Raw genomic sequence first — 19,153 nt, 5'->3', positions numbered from 1 at the left:
GTCTACAGCTTCCTCAGTGAGTGCAGCCTGGGACACTTGGGCAGGGCCAGAGGTGTCTGCAGCAATCGTGATGTCGCCCCTTTTAGGGGGACAGCTACAGCCAACTGGCGGGTGGAGCAAGAGGGAGGGTGAAGATTGGAATGGAGGGTGGATCAAGATGCAGGTGTTACAGTCTGTCCAGGGTCTGCCCCCACTAGAGAAAGGTCTTCATTGGAGGCCTCCAAGAAAGATGTAGAATCACTCACTGCTTTCTAGCCAGTTCTCTCACCCTCCATACCACTGGGTCCCTCAGAGTCAGAAAAAACGGATGAAACAGTTTTTGGTTGTCTGTGAGACTACAACTGGACATCAATGTACATCATACAACATTTGCCATAAGTTCAGTAATCCCCCATCTCAGCTCCGGAATCATGCATGTCTTTGTCAGGGATACACTTGTAATTTACTCCATGACAAAGGATTTCAACAGCATGGCCTGGAGACATCTCTGAACCACTGCAGTACACAGCTACAATTGATTCACTTCTCCCTAAGTGTAAGTTTTTTTAGATGGAAATTGACTGATCAAAATGGGACACTACAACATCTATGTGATGTAACCTTCCATATGCAAATGTCCCTTTCAGTATCACATTTCTCTTCATCATCAGTTTGTCCTCTAGGCTTGACTAAGGAAAAAAATGTTGTCTGTGGGACTTAAACTCTCTCACCAATTTTAACACATTCCTATCTGTTGCAATCAATATAGTTTGGCAAACAAATTCTTGTTGGTAAACACAGACTACCTTAAATGCACATTTGTGAAGGACTAAGGACTCAGGTCCACCTGCTCCTGTCCACATTAACTTACTAGAAGGTTTCTGGACAAACTACTTTCAAATGTGTCAGATAAGGAACAATGCCACTGTGTACAGAATGCCAGTACTTTTGGTGCAGATGCACATTCTCATATTGGTATAGCACCAATGTACGAATGGCAACTCTGATATATCAGCTGCATTTTAATTGTGCAGTTTGCCACAGTTACCATTAGTGGAGTCTATATTCACTACCCACATTTGTGACGCAACATCCCACCTGACCCAATAATGACATGGGTCATGTTTTGTGAAACTGTTCTTCATGTCTTTGTGAAAATGCTGGCAATCCCTTTGCATGGAGCATTGTGCCTGCCCACAACAGTACTTGCCTTGTGAAGAGGAATATAGTGTCACCCTTCAGCCCAAAGCAATACACCACATACAGCATAAGATAGTGTCTGATCAACTTACATCTCCAGAAATCCTCATGGGCTTTGGATGTGTGTCCACCTCAATGTTGACGGCATACAACATAGCTGGAAGGTAGAGAGGTCAAAACATAATATCTACAGATAATGACTTATCCCTTGGTCTGCACAATGTCTTACCCCCTGGTTTGCACCTTCTCTGTGATGGCCTTCCAGGCCTCCTGCTTCTGATGGGCGTTGACCTGTATGGATGACATAAAAGAACAAGAATAGAAAATGCAGTGCTTATGTTTGGCTGTGCTGCTGTGACATTACATTTTGAATATTCACACTTACATTCACCAAACAGTTACTAGTTTTTTTTTGTTTTTGTTTTTTCAAACAAAATGTTACAGGTAGATCAGAAATACTGCTTTGCAGTGATCTCATGTGCACCATCAATACTTGCTAGCTCTCATGTTACATAATCAGGCCTACAACTTCATCATGGCCAGAGCTATGCAAGCTATTCTGTTGTGAAAGCCACCCCTGATTACTCACAATCATTGTGAGCTACTAAAGGCCAAACCACCCGTCCAATCCTTGCACATAATCATGCTCATAGCCACATTGCCTTCCTACATAAACTCAGAAGAATCAGAACACATGGTCTGCATCACATACAGTGACAAACTGCCTGATAGAAGGGCTGCTTTGTGTCACTGAGAGCAGGGAATTGTGGGTTGTATGAACAAGTTTGTGTTGGAATGAGACAGACTGGGATACATGATTGTGGGCTAGTGTTATCTGAACTTGCTGCACCTAAACTAACTTTACCTATATGTGGCTTCATAACAGGTTGAAACCATACAGAGCAACTTAATCCACATTATGTGCTGGAATCCCACATGACAGTACAGTATCAGACAACTCCAGACCCTCTACATTTTTAACTCAATATCAACATCATTCCAACATTGGCTGTATGTTGTCAGCCATACTACTGGTATACTGTCTACTGGCCACTGGTAGTCAGTGGCCTGCTGTTTGTGTGATGAAGTAGGATATGTGTGTTACATGCACACACATTACAGCTTCTACTTTCAGGTGACTTAACATTGCCATGCACAGACATTTCAGACACTGGCAAAAAACAATCTGTCCCAGCCGCATCATTCTGTCAACTCCAGTCACAACACTACCTCCATTACCAAAAATGAACAAAATAGCCTATGTATCTGAAAGGAAGAGTTCACACAGTCAGACGTTCCCCAAACAGACATGCACCTATTCCTCTGGGGTCACATAGAGCTGGCTGTACAGGGACAGAGCTTCCCAGGAAGGGAGCTCCAGCTCCCCCAGAGATCAGCAACAGCAGAAACAAATTGATGAAGTGTTGATGGCTACAGTGTAGGAGGCAAGTGAGTGTTTTTTCACAGTGAGGTGTACAAGTACAAGGTGGACGCGATCCATGACTGAGACGTACACAGCCATTGGCTTTCGTGCATAGCCATCACACACGTTAGCCTATGGTAGGGACTGTTGTGGAGTCTATCACCTACTACTTGGTCAACTTCTGCCGGCAGGCGTCGGGTAGCCAACATCCTCACCGCATGGTCAAGAAGTCACCATTTTACAATCTGAAGCTGCACATTTTTTCAATTGTTTGTGCATCTGCGTCAGCAGCACTCAAAATGGAGGCTTGTGTATTTCTAAATGTCAGATACAAACAACAGTTTTCTTGGCAAGATGACACAATAAAATGTGAACCATGACTGTGTTTGCTACAGGAGAAGTACTGCCTTGGTTGGCAGAATTGTTTGAGGAAATAAAAAAAAATATGTGCAAATAACATTTTAAATGTATTATTTGCACATAATGGAAAGAAATACGTTTAAAAAATTGTAAATAATTTTTTAGTTAAAAAAATTAGATGTTAATGTTTGTACATGTATTACCCAATGTATATGACATCAAACATATGGTGTGACCATTTCAGCTCATTTTTGTTTTTCCATACATACAGATGTCTGAACTCAGCTATGGGTAGTAGACAGCCACAGGTATTCCAGCCCTCTCCAGCCCTTGCTACCATGGAGGAAAAGGAAATCATCAAACAATTTTGACTAAATGGGCAAACTATCCTGGATTTGTGTCAGCAGTTGGAGCCTGATCTCCTGCATCACAATATGAACCCATCAGCCATAACACCAATAGTAACACTCATGGCAGTACTACATAGCGTTACCAGTGGCACTTTTCAGTACACTGTGGCAGTATCAGGGGGCATGTCCCAGCCATCTTTCAGTGGTGTGCTACAGGACGTCCTTGCTTCCTTGATGAAAAACGTTAACAGCTATATCCAGTTCCCACGTCCACATGATTTGGCCACAGTGAAGGAAGAATTTTATGTTTTGGGTGGACTACCACATGTGGTTGGAGCAACTGATACCACACATATTGCCTTGGTGCCACCACACACAAGTAAACAGGTTTACCGCAATCAGAGGAACTTCCATTCCATCAATGTGCAAGTTGTCTGCTTACCAGACGTATACATCTCAAGTGTGTGTGCCACTTCCCTGGGTCAACACATTTTTCATTCGTACTACGGAACAGCAACATGCTCATGGAGATGACACAACTTAGACCAGAGAGTGCCTGGCATGTTGGTAAATACAATATAACTTGAGCTTTTGCCTGAATCCTAGTTTAGGAAGGGACAGTGGCTTGATATGTGAGTAATCTGTTGATGTGTTGCTTCTGTGTAGGAGACTCAGTGTATCCTAACCAACAGTGGTTATTGGCACCACTGAGAAATCCAACAACGCCAGAGGAAGTCAGCTTTAATGAGGCCCATGGAAGAACATGGAGGCCAGTGGATGTGGCTTTCAGGCTGCTGAAGGGCAGGTTTAGGTGCCTGGACAAGACTGCTGAAGCCTTCCTCTACTCACCCAATAAGGTATGCCAAATCACAGTTGCTTGCATTCTCCATAACATCGCCCTGACAAGGAACATCTTTGTAATTGCAGAAGAGTGAGACCATGATGAGCCCCCAGGTGAGGATTTTGAAATGTCCAATGAAGATGACAATGGTGAAAAAGAAAGAGTTGACCTATGTCAAGATGTGATTAACCACTTCTTCACCTGAGTGTAAGTTTACCTTTACAAATTAACCTCCAATGCCAGTACAACATAGGGAGGGGACATATCTGTCTTCTATGGTAAATTTATCCGTGCAGGAAAGTTCAAGGCAAAGATATTAGTGGATCAGAATTTCCCTACATTGACTACTGTGCTTGTGCTAAGTATGCTTGTCCTCATGACTTGTCAACAGAATTCAATTTAATATGTGGTGAAAATAATTTTCCATTGTTATTTTGTTTCAGGGACCATGTCATCTTCATTTGGACATTTTAAAGTTGTGACATTTGTTGTGATATGTTGCTGTTTAGAAGTACACAGTGAACAAGTGTTGATTCGGGACAGACACCCACCTGGGATGGACAAATCGTTTCCAGAGACAACTTGCACTCTGATAGTATGGAAGTTCAGAAGATTGTATCAGACCTGTTTTCTGTGTGATGCTGCCATCAAGGAAATATGTGCCACTTGACTTGCTCAAACCACATGTGTATGTATAGCCCTAGCATACTGCTCTTCCTTCACATTGGCTAAATCTTCAATTTTCATACAGTGGAGGTAGATGTTGATGTATTTCCTCATAGGTGATTGACCTTTTCTGTTAGCACAACACTGACTGGGGAATGTGTTATTGCACCAGATACTGCCACAGTGTCCCGTAATGGTAATGTGGCCTCAAATGGTGTTACTGCCATGATGGAGACTATTGGTGTTATTGATTTAGGATTTCTGTTGTGAGGGCAGTAAGGCTCCAACTGTGATCATGCATCAGTGATAGTTTGCCTATTTTATTTGATACAATCACATAGTCCTTTTCCTCCATGGTGTCATGGTTGTGGACAGTGTTTTAAATTGAAATATAGAAGTGTAGGTACTCATTACTTAGAGTACTTATTTGCTCCTGAGAAGTGCTAGTACACTCCCATTAAATGCAGCAGCAGTGTTGAGAAATGCAGGCATTTCCCCGTTCAAACTACAAAAGTGCAGATACTCCGTACCGGACAGTGCCTGGCAATTTAAAGCACTGGTTGTGGAGTGTATAACCCTGAATGCCACAGTCAATTGGGGTTAGGCCTGGTTATTGATACCCAGATTTCACTTCTACAAGGATTTGTTGCAAACATATTTATGTTCCAAATACATTCTGAGTTGAGTTTCTTTTCTTTGAATAAATTGGTTAACATCTTACCTCTTTGTAATTTCAACATTTGTTTGGCAAATGAATGTTCAAAAGATGTGATAACATGTTGGTGGAAGACGCTATTACAAATGAAAGGCCACAAATAATCCAGCAAGAATCTTGTAGACGTGTCCATACCATTTATTATCATGACACAAAAAAGAGTAACGTGAACCAAAAAGTATGAACTAAACAAAAAAAGTCTATCATGATCGATGGAAACATGGAAGTAGAGCCAAAAGCAGTTTGGAGTCCAATGTCCAAAATACATATGTCCTCAGAAAAGATAAATATGGCCATGAAATAGTCCCCAGAGTGAATAGTAGACACAGAAAGAAGGAAATTAGGTTCTGTGTCTCTTAGAGGTTGTGGTATTGGTCTTGCCAACCTATCCTGTTGGTCTGGATGACCGCCCCTCTGGGGAGAAGGAGGGCACGGTGCATGGACTGGGGTGGTGCAAGCAGTCTCTTCATGTGGCAGGGCCTCCCTGGCCATGGCTGGCAGTGGTGTTATTTGCCCAGATGTGGACAGACCACAGACAGGGGCAGATGGAATGGGAAAAGCCCTGCACATATGGTGATAGATGTCAAATAGCACCCCAGTCAGGGAGCTCATTTTTTCATTGTGTTTCTGTAGTTCCAAGATGTGCTCCCTCTGCACCTCCTTGATTGCCTGGAGTTCAGTTATAATCTGACCCATCACATCTTGGCACTGTTGTACTGCTCCCAAGACTTTGTCAATGGTGGTCTGACTGACAAAAACCCCAGTGGCCTCACTTGACTGGCCAACAGATTCCCTCCCACAACCTCTACCCCTACTAGCCTGTCCCCTTTGAGGAAGTGTGCCCCATTCCACTGGGTCCTGGCAGACTGGAGTCTGTATTAGTGGTGTCTCAACACCAGCCAGGATGGGGGGCAGAGGATTGGTGTGTACACCCTCAATGCGCAGGAAGTGGAGGTGTCCTCATACTGAGATGTTGTTGCAGCTGTGGTTGGAGGTGTAGGCGTGGGCCGAGTCTAACTCACTGGAGCTGTCTGGCCAGATGGACCAGATGGACCATCTGGCTCCTGATCATCCGGACTTGCATTATTGGAGTCCTCACTGAAGGCTTGCTCCTGGTCTTGAGTCAAAGTGTCTTGGCTGGCAGACTTTGGTCCACTGGGACAGGTTGTTAAACCTGTGAATGTTGCAGAGAATATGCAATTAATATAATTTGGCATTTAATGCGTCTTTGTATACAACTAGGTCAACCTAGACAAGTAGAAACAGAGTGATAGACTGATTAGGCTTTCGTTTTGTTTTCATAATTTTACATATGCAGCCTTATTTACTCATATGACAACTCCAGTGCTGATGTTGTCGAGATGTCATGAAATGCAAACAAGTTACTTCAGAGTTGTATGTTACGTGTAGCAGACCTTGAAGCCAACACAGTGGTGAGTAGATTTGAGTATGGGACCATTCAAAGGCCTAGTAGGCAACAAAATATTGGAAATCAAAGTGGTTCAACTTACAAATAGCACTGTATTTGGTCATCAAGATGGACAGTGCAAATCAACTTGTGTGTGGCTAGTACTTCTATTCAGCATGCCAATACACATTTTTTTTTAAACTTGGATTCAACAGACAAAGCATTTTGCAAGCATTGTCATCAATTCTATGACGCTATGAGGAGGTGTCAACATGATTGCGATGCACAAGAAGTGACATTTTAATCCATAGCATGACACGTTAGATGTCAAATGCACTAGTTTTTTAAACGCGTGTACAAGTGGAAGTAAAGGACAGTGCAACAGCATTACATTGCACTATTGTTTTTCAGATCCAAAAACAGAGCATCATGCTAGTTGTAGTCATTCGTTGACACCTTAGACAATACTTGTTTGAAAAGTAAATCACACATATCACTTTCAATGACCATATTGGAGATGAAAGCATAGGATTTCAACATATACATACATATGAACATAATGTAACCAGGAGAAAATACCACTTGTAGGAAAGTACCATCTTGCCTGGCATGTTACCCCCATTTTTACTGTATGTATGTTTGTTTTTGCCTGTGTCACTGGGATCCTGCTAGCCAGGACCTCAGTGCTCATACAGTATGCCCTGTATGTGTTCCCTGTGTGGTGCCTAACTGTATCACTGAGGCTCTGCTAACCAGAACCTCAGTGTTTATGTTCTCTCTGCTTTTAAAATTGTCACTGCAGGCTAGTGACTAATTTTACCAATTCTGATTGCCACACTGGAACACCCTTATAATTCCCTAGTATATGGCACCTAGGTACCTAGGGTATTGGGGTTCCATGAGATCCCCCCTATGGGCTGCAGCATTTCTTTTGCCACCCATAGGGAGCTCAGACAATTCTTACACAGGACTGCCACTGTAGCCTGAGTGAAATAACGTCCACGTTATTTCACAGCTATTTTACACTGCACTTAAGTAACTTATAAGTCACCTTTATGTCTAACCCTCACTTAGTGAATGTTAGGTGCAACGTTACTTAGTGTGTGGGCACTCTGGCACTAGCCAAGGTGCCCCCACATTGTTCAGGGCAAATTCCCCAGACTTTGTGAGTGCGGGGACACCATTACACACGTGCAGTACATATAGGTCAATACCTATATGTAGCGTCACAATGGTAACTCCGAACATGGCCATGTAACATATCTAGGATCATGGAATTGCCACCACAATACCATTCTGGTATGGGGGGGGGACAATCCCATGCATCCCCGAGTCTCCAACAAAGAGCCCGGGTAATGCCAAACTAACTTCCCGGGGTTTTCTCTGCAGCTACCGCTTCTGCCAACCCTCAGACAGGTTACTGCCCCCCGGGGCCTTGGCAGCCCAGTCCCAGGAAGGCAGAACAAAGAATTTCCTCTCAGAGAGGGTATTACACCCTCTCCCTTTGGAAATTGGTGTGAAAGGCCTGAGAGGAGTAGCCTCTCCTGGCCTCTGGAAATGGTTTGAAGGGCACAGATGGTGCCCTCCTTGCATAAGCCAGTCTACACCGGTTCAGGGATCCCCCCCCCAGCCCTGCTCTGGCGCGAAACTGGACAAAGGAAAGGGGGGTGACCACTCCCCTGACCAGCACCTTCCAGGGGAGGTAGCCAGAGCTCCTCCAGTGTGTCCCAGACCTCTGCCATCTTGGATGCAGAGGTGTGAGGGCACAATGGACAGCTCTGAGTGGCCAGTGCCAGCAGGTGACATCAGAGACCCCTCCTGATAGGTGCTTACCTTTCACTGTAGCCAATCCTCTTCTGTGGGCTATTTAGGGTCTCTCCTGTGGGTATCTCACCAGATAACGAATGCAAGAGCTCACCAGAGTTCCTCTGCACTTCTATCTTCGACTTCTGCCAAGGATCGACCGCTGACTGCTCCAGGATGCCTGCAAAACTGCAACAAAGTAGCAAGAAGACTACCAGCAACATTGTAGCACCTCATCCTGCCGGCTTTCTTGACTGTTTCCTGGTTGTGCATGCTCTGAGGGCTGTCTGCCTTCACCGTGCACTGGAAGAAAAGAAGAAATCTCTTGTGGGACGACGGAATCTTCCCCCTGCCAATGCAGGCACCAAACCTCTGCATCACCGGTCCTCTGGGTCCCCTCTCATCTTGACGAGCGTGGTCCCTGGAGCACAGGAGCTGGGTCCAAGTGTCCCCGACAGTCCAGTGGCCCTTCTGTCCAAATTTGGTGGAGGTAAGTCCTTGCCTCCCCACGCCAGACAGTAATCCTGTGTACTGCGTGAACTGCAGCTGCTCGGGCTTCTGTGCACTTCTGCAAGACTTCCTTTGTGCACATCCTAGCCCAGGTCCCCAGCACTCCGTTCTGCATTGCCCAACTCGCTGAGTTGGACTCAGACGTCGTGAGACCCTCTTTTGTTGTCCTGAGTCGACCGTCGTCCTCAGATCTTCTTAACGCCTGTTCAGGTGCTTCTGCGGGTGCTGCCTGTTCTGCGTGGGCTATCTGTGTTGCTGATCGCCCCCTCTGTCTCCTCCTCCAAGGGGTGACCCCCTGGTCCTTCCTGGGCCCTGGCAGCATCCAAAATCCTCAACCGCGACTCTTGCAGCTAGCAAGGCTTGTTTGCAGACTTTCTGCGTGGAAACAACTCTGCATCCTCCAGCACACCGTGGGACATCTTCTGACCAAAGAAGAAGTTCCTGGCACCTTCAGTTGTTGCAGAATCTTCAGCTTCTTCCACCCAGAGGCAGCCCTTTTGCACCTTCATCTGGGGTTTAGTGGGCTCCTGACCCCCCCCCCCCCAACCCCCCTCAAGACACTTGCGTGACTCTTGGACTTGGTCCCCTTCCTTTACAGGTCCGTCTTCAGTGTTTTGCAGTCAGTTGTTGTCCTTGCATAATCCCCTATCTCGAGTTTACGGTCTTTCTGGGGTAGTCGGGTAACTTTACTCCTACTTTTCAGGGTCTTGGGGTGGACACATCTTGGACACCCTTAGTGTTTTCTTACATTCCCAGTGACCCTCTACACACTACACTAGGCCTGGGGTCCATTCGTGGTTCGCATTCCACTTTTGGAGTATATGGTTTGTGTTGCCCCTAGGCCTATTTTTCCCTATTGCATTCTATTGTGTTCTACAGTGTTTGCACTACTTTTCTAACTGTTTACTTACCTGATTTGGTTTGTGTGTATATTAGTTACCTCCTAAGGGAGTAAATCCTCTGAGATACTTCTGGCATATTGTCACTAAAATAAAGTACCTTTATTTTTAGTAACTCTGAGTATTGTGTTTCCTTATGATAAAGTGCTAAGTGATATAAGTGGTATAGTAGGAGCTTTGCATGTCTCCTAGTTCAGCCTAAGCTGCTCTGCTATAGCTACCTCTATCAGCCTAAGCTGCTAGAACACCTCTAATATACTAATAAGGGATAACTGGACCTGGCACAATGTGTAAGTACCCCAAGGTACCCATTATAAGCCAGGCCAGCCTCCTACACCACTTATACATTCCTGTGAAATGGGATGTAGGTTTGGACCTGGTTTTGGAAGAACAACAACATACACTGATAGAAAGTAATGGGCAAAGCCAATGCAAGGGATGGTCCATGGGGAACTCCACCCAATCTTACTATACATATTGCACATTATTAAAAGGAGAACTACTACCATGCTGCTAGCAATTGGTATGACACAATATATTTTGTGTAGTCAAAATTAGCTGTATCTGTTTGCAGCATTCTAAACATCGACTTAAGGGCAGAACTCTATAACTGATTAGTGAGACATACATAGGTGTAGTTTACCAGTCTCCATTCCACGAGGGATTCCAGTCAAGCCCTCAGCAAGTAGGATCTGCAAGACCTCCTCCTCCCTGGGAAAGAGTTGTAATGGAGGAAGGCGAGAACCCCCACCAGTCCTCTGGGCCTCCAGGTGACGCTTGGAGGCCAGTGAATGAACTTTCCCCTGCAGGTAGTTCCACCTCTTCTTAAACTCCTCCTGTGTGCGCAGCTTGTTAGCTACAGCATTCATTCTTAAACTTTTTTTTAAATTCCAACCAAGGCACACCCATAATAAATTACATTTATACATAGGTTTATGCCGTGATAGTGTACAACATTCTCTCTGGTAACTATTCTTGACCACATTTGCCTCTTCAGGGATAGTGTGGTATTTTGGACTTGTGCTCCTAACAATTGTGACTCTACTCTTATGATTTCATCACCATGACAGACAAGTCTCTCTCTGAAAATTGGTCATTTCTCTTCCCTGCCATAGTGAATTATGGAGAAAAACTAAACTAGTGCCCAAAAAGAAGAGGGAAAAAGATGTAAATATGGTTTTCACAAAAACAATACAGAGGGAGAGTAACACAGAAAAAGACCTGCCTCCTGTGTTGTGAATTCTGCTGGCTGTCTGGTCAGCTGCAGTGTGATGGCAAAGGATCATGGTCTGAAATGGCGTGTGTTTTGTAGTCATTCACAATTGTCCAATTTACACCAGGTGTGGTCTGGTAGCATCCAACCACTTAGCACAGCCATAGTACTATACTGAACGGGTTCCGCAACGGACTCTTGCCATCATGGGTCTGCCACTGACACACCACCAGCACAACTGTGTAATCTAAATAGGCTTAGTGGGAAGACGCCTACAAGATGGCAAAAGGGTGCCTATTTGTCGGCATTGGAGTCTGCTGTGTTAGTTGTGAGATGCAGCTGGCACAATGGAGTATATTTTAGTGTGAAATACACTGATTGTTTAGACGATACATTTTGCGGTAAAAAATAGGACAAAAACAGAAGTGTTGTGAGCAACAGCTGCTCTCATATTGGCATTTCACATTATTCCTGTATGTTTTCAGTAACATTTTGCTTCGAACAGTTCATGATAACGTCACATGACAAAATTTCTTAATTTTGTGAAGTTTGCAATATAAGCATAACAATAAGTTCTCGAAAAAACTTTAATTACACTGGTGTAATTGAAATTTTGCTCGGACCTAGAAGTCATGTGATGCAAAATCTCGTAAGATTTGGACTTGGAAATGAGATATCACGAGATCAAGAAAATCTTGACAGCCATCTTACATACAAAGAGCAGCCATGTCCAAGCATTATTGCCAGTTATTTTTGGTTCTTGTCCAGAGGATTTGGAGGTTTCCGGACTGTTGTTTTATAAGCAGGTTAGTAGAAACCTTACTAAATGAGGAGTGCAGGTACTGAGCCATCTCTGGAGATAAAAGTGTAGGATTCTGGAATCTTCATGAAAATGTATTGTAACACATGAGTCTGTTGTTCTCAATAAAATAGGAAATGCCCAGTCTGACATTGGTTGACTGCCTTCATTGTTTTGATTTATACAAAAGGAGTTATAGAATTAATTCACTGGGTCCACTGGCACGATACCTTGTTAATTTTTCCCTCTTTCCTTCACTAGCCGTTTTTTCATTTGGGACCTTAGTTGTTCAAAGAGATATGAAGAATTTTATTTTATTTAAAGGTTTCGACTGACACTTTTCTCTTTCTGTATAAAATATTTAGGAAGATTATTAGTCACTTCCCTAGCATTAAACTCAAAGAAAAGCCCAAACTTGAATTTTCTCATTCCAACTGAAGCCTTTCCTACTACATTGCTGCCACGTTTCCCACTCACATAAATGGGTATTGACCTGCATGAACCATGTTCCCTGGCAAGTGTGGCTGGAGCCAAATGCCCCTCTGTGCTGCCTTCCCACTCTGAGGCACTGCAGCTGAAGATATTGGCCCCTGACACTGAATGGGTCCTTACAGACATTTGTCATTCTCTATTTCTCACCACCCACCCACAACCTCGCTCTCTTTTTCTGCTCCATTGTCTTTTGCCTTTGTGCCATTGCTTGATGTCCATTGCAATATATCCTCCCTTTCCTATTCCACCTTCTGTGAAACAAACTGGAGTCTTTTTTCTGTTTCTTGTTTCTCTGTTAGTCCTTCGCCTGTGTTAACCATTTTGTCCTTTTCAGGTCAATTGTGAGTCAGGACAGCCATGGAGTGGTACGTTTTCTAAATCCTCCAAATCCTCCTTTTTCCCCTCACATGTATTAAGCGTATTTAGTGCAAAGGCTAATAGTGTCTTCTGCCACTCATTACGAAATTTGAGCTGTAGGCAACGTTGATTACTAATCATAAAAGGTACACATTCTTTTCCACGACTGGTTGAACTATTCACAGGAGAACTTTCCTTTGAATTTCATTCTAAAAGATAACAATCAAAACAATCAAGTGTGTAAAGACCAATTGAGTATTAACAATTGGATACTGAGAGTTCTGAATACTAAATACTGGGGAACTGCATTTTCTAGCAACATATTGCAGAGCGCTGTTCTGTTGAAATTAAAAATGAGATACCTATGAATCAAAATCAAGATGAGAACTTGCTTGCTTGATCACCTGAAAATTTCGAAATCTGTATGTAACAAATATGAAATAAGACACTTAGAATGAGCAGATAAGAGAGAGGTGAGACATAACAGAGCTTGTGCAAAGTAAACATTGATCATTTTTATTCTAAACAGTAATCTTATCTCTTCTTGTTGTTCCAGATTTTCCCCTTCTTTACTATTCCCCAAACCCTTCCATGGTGATAATGGAGAAGAGGATTTGGTGACTGTTGTAGAAGGGTCTGATATGAGCTGTTGTATGGAGCACATTTTCTGAGTCTTCTCCATATTCAAAGAACCATGACATCTAATAGAATTTCTTCTAATTTTACTCCAGGAAATGTTGAGTCTATCTCCTCAAAGTCATCCCAGTTTTACTTTTAATTCACTGGAGAGGGCTCCTGAATTTTCAAAGCTGACTTTATTGTCATTGATGCAACCAGCTTTTCAGGGGGTGTTAAAATCCTTAGTGTTAGCTAACTCTCAGCAGTGTAAACAGATGCTGTTATTAGAAAGCATTAAGCAATTTCTTCACTAAAAGTCAAAAGATCCTCTTACCCCAGCCTGTGTGTGTGTGTGTGTGGGGGGGCTTCGGGGGAGGTGAGGCATCTACCACATTGAACAGAAAGGCAGTGGATAACATCTATGTATCCTGGTACACCAGGCTAGTCTTTCGCCTGGGTGAAAGATGAATGAAAAATGGGTCTCTCTCACAATATAGCTTGACACATAGTGGGAGAAGATTTAGGAAAGAAGGCATGCCCCTATGAAGTCACTATCCCAGATCCAAAGGCTATTTTCAGCTGCCGGTTTATGTGTAGAACCTCTCTCTCCCCCACACACACACACAAGGGCTGATAAGAGCACAGCACCGACTTGCAAAGATAAGAGGGAAGTAGTGTTTACCCCAACTTTACAAACTCTGGGTGAACAGGTAATACTGCCCAAACAGGCTAAATTGAAGCAAACGCCAACTTGTCAAGAACGTGAGAGTGAAAGTCAAGGGAAGAGGGAAAATAACACAGACTTTCAGTGTTGCCCTTAGGAGAGAGAGGGATCTTGAGAATCCTTTTCTTCCACCTCAGAGGTAGTTAAGAGAAAGTCTAAACTTCACCCTTTAAACCATAAAAAATTATTAGCGGCTTTCAAGTCTAAGGTAAATCCATTCAGGGTATTTGGACCTAGTAGGTGTTAATATGGTTGTTCGACCTGACAGCCTTAGGGTAGTCATCCTCCAACATTTTGCCTGCCTCACTTCACTGTTCTGACACTGTTTTTGCTGGTTTTAGGACTCTGTGCTGTTTACCACTGCTAACCAGTGCTAAAGGGTATATGCTCTCTCCTTTAAACTCTACATACAAGTCATCCCTAAGGTAGGCCCTAGGTAAAGCGTAGGGCAGGGTACTATGCAGGAAAAAGGCAGGACAGGTACATGCGTGTCTTATCTGTCCTGGTAGTGGAAAACTCCTAAATTCGTTTTCCACTACTGTGAGGCCTGCTTCTTTCATAGGATAGCATTGGTGCTTCCCTCATATACTGTTTGAGAAGTAGATTCTGACCAGAAATATTTAGTATGGCCAGAATGGTAATAGAAAATCCTGCTTCTTGGTGAGGTTGGGTTTTATATTACTATTTTAGAAATGCCACTTTTACAAAGTGAGCATTTCTCTGCTCTTAAAATCCAACTGTGCCTTACAGCCTGTCTCCAGTCAACACCTGGGCTGGTTGACAGCTTCCTTGTACATTTCACCCAGACAACCACTGTTAGAAATGGGGTCTCTGGTTGGCAGTCAGGTTACCCCTGTCTAAGCAAAGACCCTCACTCTAGTTAGGATAAAAGAGAATCACCCTCAGCTAACTCCTTCTTACCCCCTTGGTAGCTTGGCACAAGCAGTAGGCTTAACTTCAGACTGATAGGTGTAAAGTATTTGTACCAACACACACAGTAACTTAATGAATACACTACAAAATGACACTACACATGTTTAGAACAATAGAGAATATTTTTCTAAACAAAACAAGACCAAAACGACAAAAAACCACAATACACAAGTCAAGTTATCAATTAAAAAGGACAAATAGTCTTATGTAGTTTTAACACACACTAACACTGTTAGCAGTGAAAATGTACCTTGGGTGTGTCAAAAATAACCCTGCACGGGCGAGTGTGCATCAAAAAGGGCTTGCGATGCGTCGATTTCTCTCATGAGCGAGACCTTGCATAATTTCTCCTTTCGGCGGGTCGGGTGCGTAGTTTCTTCTCTCCGCAGAAGAGCGATGCGTCAATCCATTCAGCACTCTCGGGTCCGGGCAGGCCTTACGTTGTTTTTACATGCCCAGTGGTGCTTGCGTCGGAAATCCAGCTGCACGATAATCTGAAAGCCAGGCAGCGCGGGTTGCGATCTCATCAGCCTCCGTCAGCGATGCTGTACGTCGTTTCTCCAGCTCCGTGCGTCGATCTTCGGGTCGCGCTGCAGACGAGTGTCGATTTTCAACCGCGAATCCGGCGACGTGACAATTTTTTAGCCGCAGATCGGAGTCGTGTTGATCTTTTACCCGCAAGGCGTTCTGTGCTTGGAATTCTTCCTCTTAGGCTGGCAGCTTCTCCTTTCAGGGTACCAGGACCTGGAGGTGCACCACAGGGCAGAGTAGGAGTGTCTCCAGATACTCCAGGTGCTGTCCCTGAGACTTCAAACAACAGGAGGCAAGCTCTAAATCAAGCCCTTGGAGATCTTCACAAGATGGAAGGCACACAAAGTCCAGTCTTTGCCCTCTTACTCTGGCAGAAGCAGCAACTGCAGGATAGCTCCACAAAGCACAGTCACAGGCAGGGCAGCTCTTCTTCCTCATCTCTTCAGTTCTTCTTCAGGCAGAGGTTCCTCTTAGTTTCCAGAAGTGTTCTGAAGTCTGTGGTTTTGGGAGCCCTTCTTATACCCATTTTGCCCTTTGAAGTAGGCCTACTTCAAAGCAAAGTCTCTCTTGTTTGTGAAATCCTGCTTTGCCAAGGCCAGGCCCTAGACACATACCAGGGGGTCGGAGACTGCATTGTTTAAGGGCAGGCACAGCCTTTTCAGGTGTGAGTGACCACTCCTCCCCTCCCTCCTAGCACAGATGGCTCATCAGGAAATGCAGACTACACCCCATCTCCCTTTGTGTCACTGTCTAGTGAGAGGTGCAATCAGCCTAACTGTCAAACTGACCCAGACAGGGAATCCACAAAACAGGCAGATTCACAGAAATGGGTTAAGCAAGAAAATGCACACTTTCTGAAAGTGGCATTTTCAAACACACAATCTCAGAATCAACTTTACTAAAAGATGTATTTTTAAATTGTGATCTCAGAGACCCCAAACTCCACATGTCTATCCACTCCCAATAGGAATATACACTTTAATCAGATTTAAAGGTAGCCCCCATGTTAACCTAGGAGAGGGACAGGCCTTGCAACAGTGAAAAACAAATGTAGCAATATTTCACTGCCAGTACATATAAAACACATCACTATATGTCCTACCTTAACCATACACTGCACTCTGCCCTTGGGGCTACCTAGGGCCTACCTTATGGGTGTCTTACATGTAAGAAAAGGGAAGGTTTAGGCCTGGCAAGTAGGTACACTTGCCAAGTCGAATTTACAGTTAAACCGGCACACACAGACACTGCAGTAGAAGGTCTGAGACATGATTACAGAGCTACTTATGTGGGTGGCTCAACCAGTGATACAGGCTCACTAGTAGCATTTGATTTACAGGCCCTGGGTACCTCTAGTGCACTGTACTAGGGACTTACTAATAAATCAAATATGCCAATCATGGATAAACCAATTACATACACATTTTGTAAAGGAACACTTGCACTTTAGCACTGGTTAGCAGTGGTAACGTGCCCAGAGTAACACAAACAGCGAAATCAGAGTCCAGCACACATCAACAACCTGGGAAACAGAGGCAAAAAGTTAAGGGAGACCACGCCAAGCTTGAAAAGTTTAACAGCCACAAACACAGGATACTCAGTCACACCTTCACTCATCTGCATACTGAATGGGTCTTCCTGGGCTGGAAGGGTGGAGGACCTGACACACTTCAAAGGCTAGGGGCATGCCCTCACACAATGGACTGCCTAACCCCCTAGTGAGACCCTGGCAGACAGACCTGTCCTACAAGGGCACCATGTGCACATCAAAGCCACTTTTTGAAGTCTCCCCCACTTCAAAGGCATTTTGGGGTATATAAACTGGGTCCCTTACTCCACCAAATCAGACACTTCTGGACCTGCAACCTGTCAAGAGGAACTCCCTGGCTGCACAAAGGACTCATCTGGACTGCTTTGCCAAGAAGGACTGCTGCCCTGCTGTTGCCCTACTGCCCTCTGACTGCTGAGAAGTGCTCTCCAAGGGCTTGGATTGAGCTTGCCTCCTGTTTTCTGAAGTCTCAGGGCCCAAAAAACGTAATCTCTTCAGGAAACTCTTTGTGCGCTGAAAATAGACGCACAGCCCACCGGAAACGATGTATAGTCGTTTTGCGACCGAGAAATTGCTGCACAGCAGAGCTGGAACGACACAGCCCAACTACCCGAGTGATGAATCGACGCAGCGCCTGCCTTTCGGCTGGAAATCTGAGGCACAGCCTACTTGATTGATTCACAGCTGAATCGGAACAATGCAGCCCGACTTCCCAAGTGAAGAATCGACGCAGCACCTGCCGTGCGCAGAAAATTTGATGCATCGCCTACACATTCGACCCTGCATCGTCCCTGGACGTCAAAAAGATCCCCGCATCGCAGTGAGGAACCAAAACTGCGTGCCAGAAATCAACGCAAAGCCCCTTGCAGCATCAAAAGAAACAACGCATTGTCTGTGCAGCGTTGGAAACTCTGATGCACACCCTATTTTTCCACGCATCTCCTCATCTGCAGTCTGTGTGTGTGTTATTTTTGACACAAACCAGGTACTTTGTGCAAACAAGAGACAACTGTTGATTTCTAAGATTTCAAACTTTTTAATCTTGCAAAAGTGATATCTCAACTTGTGCTTATTGAATCTTTATCGTTTTGACCTTAATTTAACCAGATAAATATCATATATTTTTCTAAACCTGTGTGGTGTATTTTTGTGGTGTTTTCACTGTGTTACTGTATGATTTATTGCACAAATACTTCACTACCTTCGAAAAGTGTCAGAGCTGCAGTACTGGAAAAAAAGGGTATTTGAATAAACATAGAGCTGTGAGATGCTCCAGATATTATGGACATGGTCAAACCTAAAACTACTACTCCTAATCCCCTTTGTTGTCAGACACTCAGATTGACCTGCTAAATCTAAACTAATCAAGGACCACAAACAGAGGTATAGACGAGGCAATCCATCTAACTGAACTATAAGAATATAATTTTATTAAAATGTAGCCTACAATGATTAAACTAATTATGAGTATTTACAATGTCAGAAACAAATGTGGATCATGTATATTATTCAAATCAACAAAGCAAGCGGCAAACTTCAACTAGATGAGATGGCATCCCACAGTTTTTAAGGTCCTTGTTTGGAACATCTTTGGGCTTAAAGTATTTGTTAACTCATCTAAATTAAAGTCAGTCTTCTAAGTATATCCAATCTTAATGCTTCAGGAGACCTGACTGCGAGAGCCCTTCAGTTGATGGGTTTGTTATTATTGCAAAAAATGCTACACCTTCAAACGCAGGGTGGACTTCAGAGGATCAGGTGACTTTAGAGTCTGTTCTGTGTG

General features: G+C 44.0%; 1 protein-coding gene across 1 annotated transcript in view; it reads right to left on the bottom strand.

Moving 5' to 3' along the window:
• Positions 1–19,153, bottom strand: part of RNF144A (ring finger protein 144A) — a 168,291-nt gene that overhangs the window by 96,840 nt on the left and 52,298 nt on the right. Inside the window, exon 2 of the mRNA XM_069235884.1 lies at positions 1,409–1,470. The gene's annotated coding sequence lies outside the window, so the exon portion shown is untranslated. The remainder of the gene's footprint in view (positions 1–1,408; positions 1,471–19,153) is intronic.

Source organism: Pleurodeles waltl, chromosome 5, assembly GCF_031143425.1.
Source record: "Pleurodeles waltl isolate 20211129_DDA chromosome 5, aPleWal1.hap1.20221129, whole genome shotgun sequence".
Classification (NCBI taxonomy): domain Eukaryota; kingdom Metazoa; phylum Chordata; class Amphibia; order Caudata; family Salamandridae; genus Pleurodeles; species Pleurodeles waltl.
This window is presented reverse-complemented; position numbering and strand designations above follow the sequence as displayed.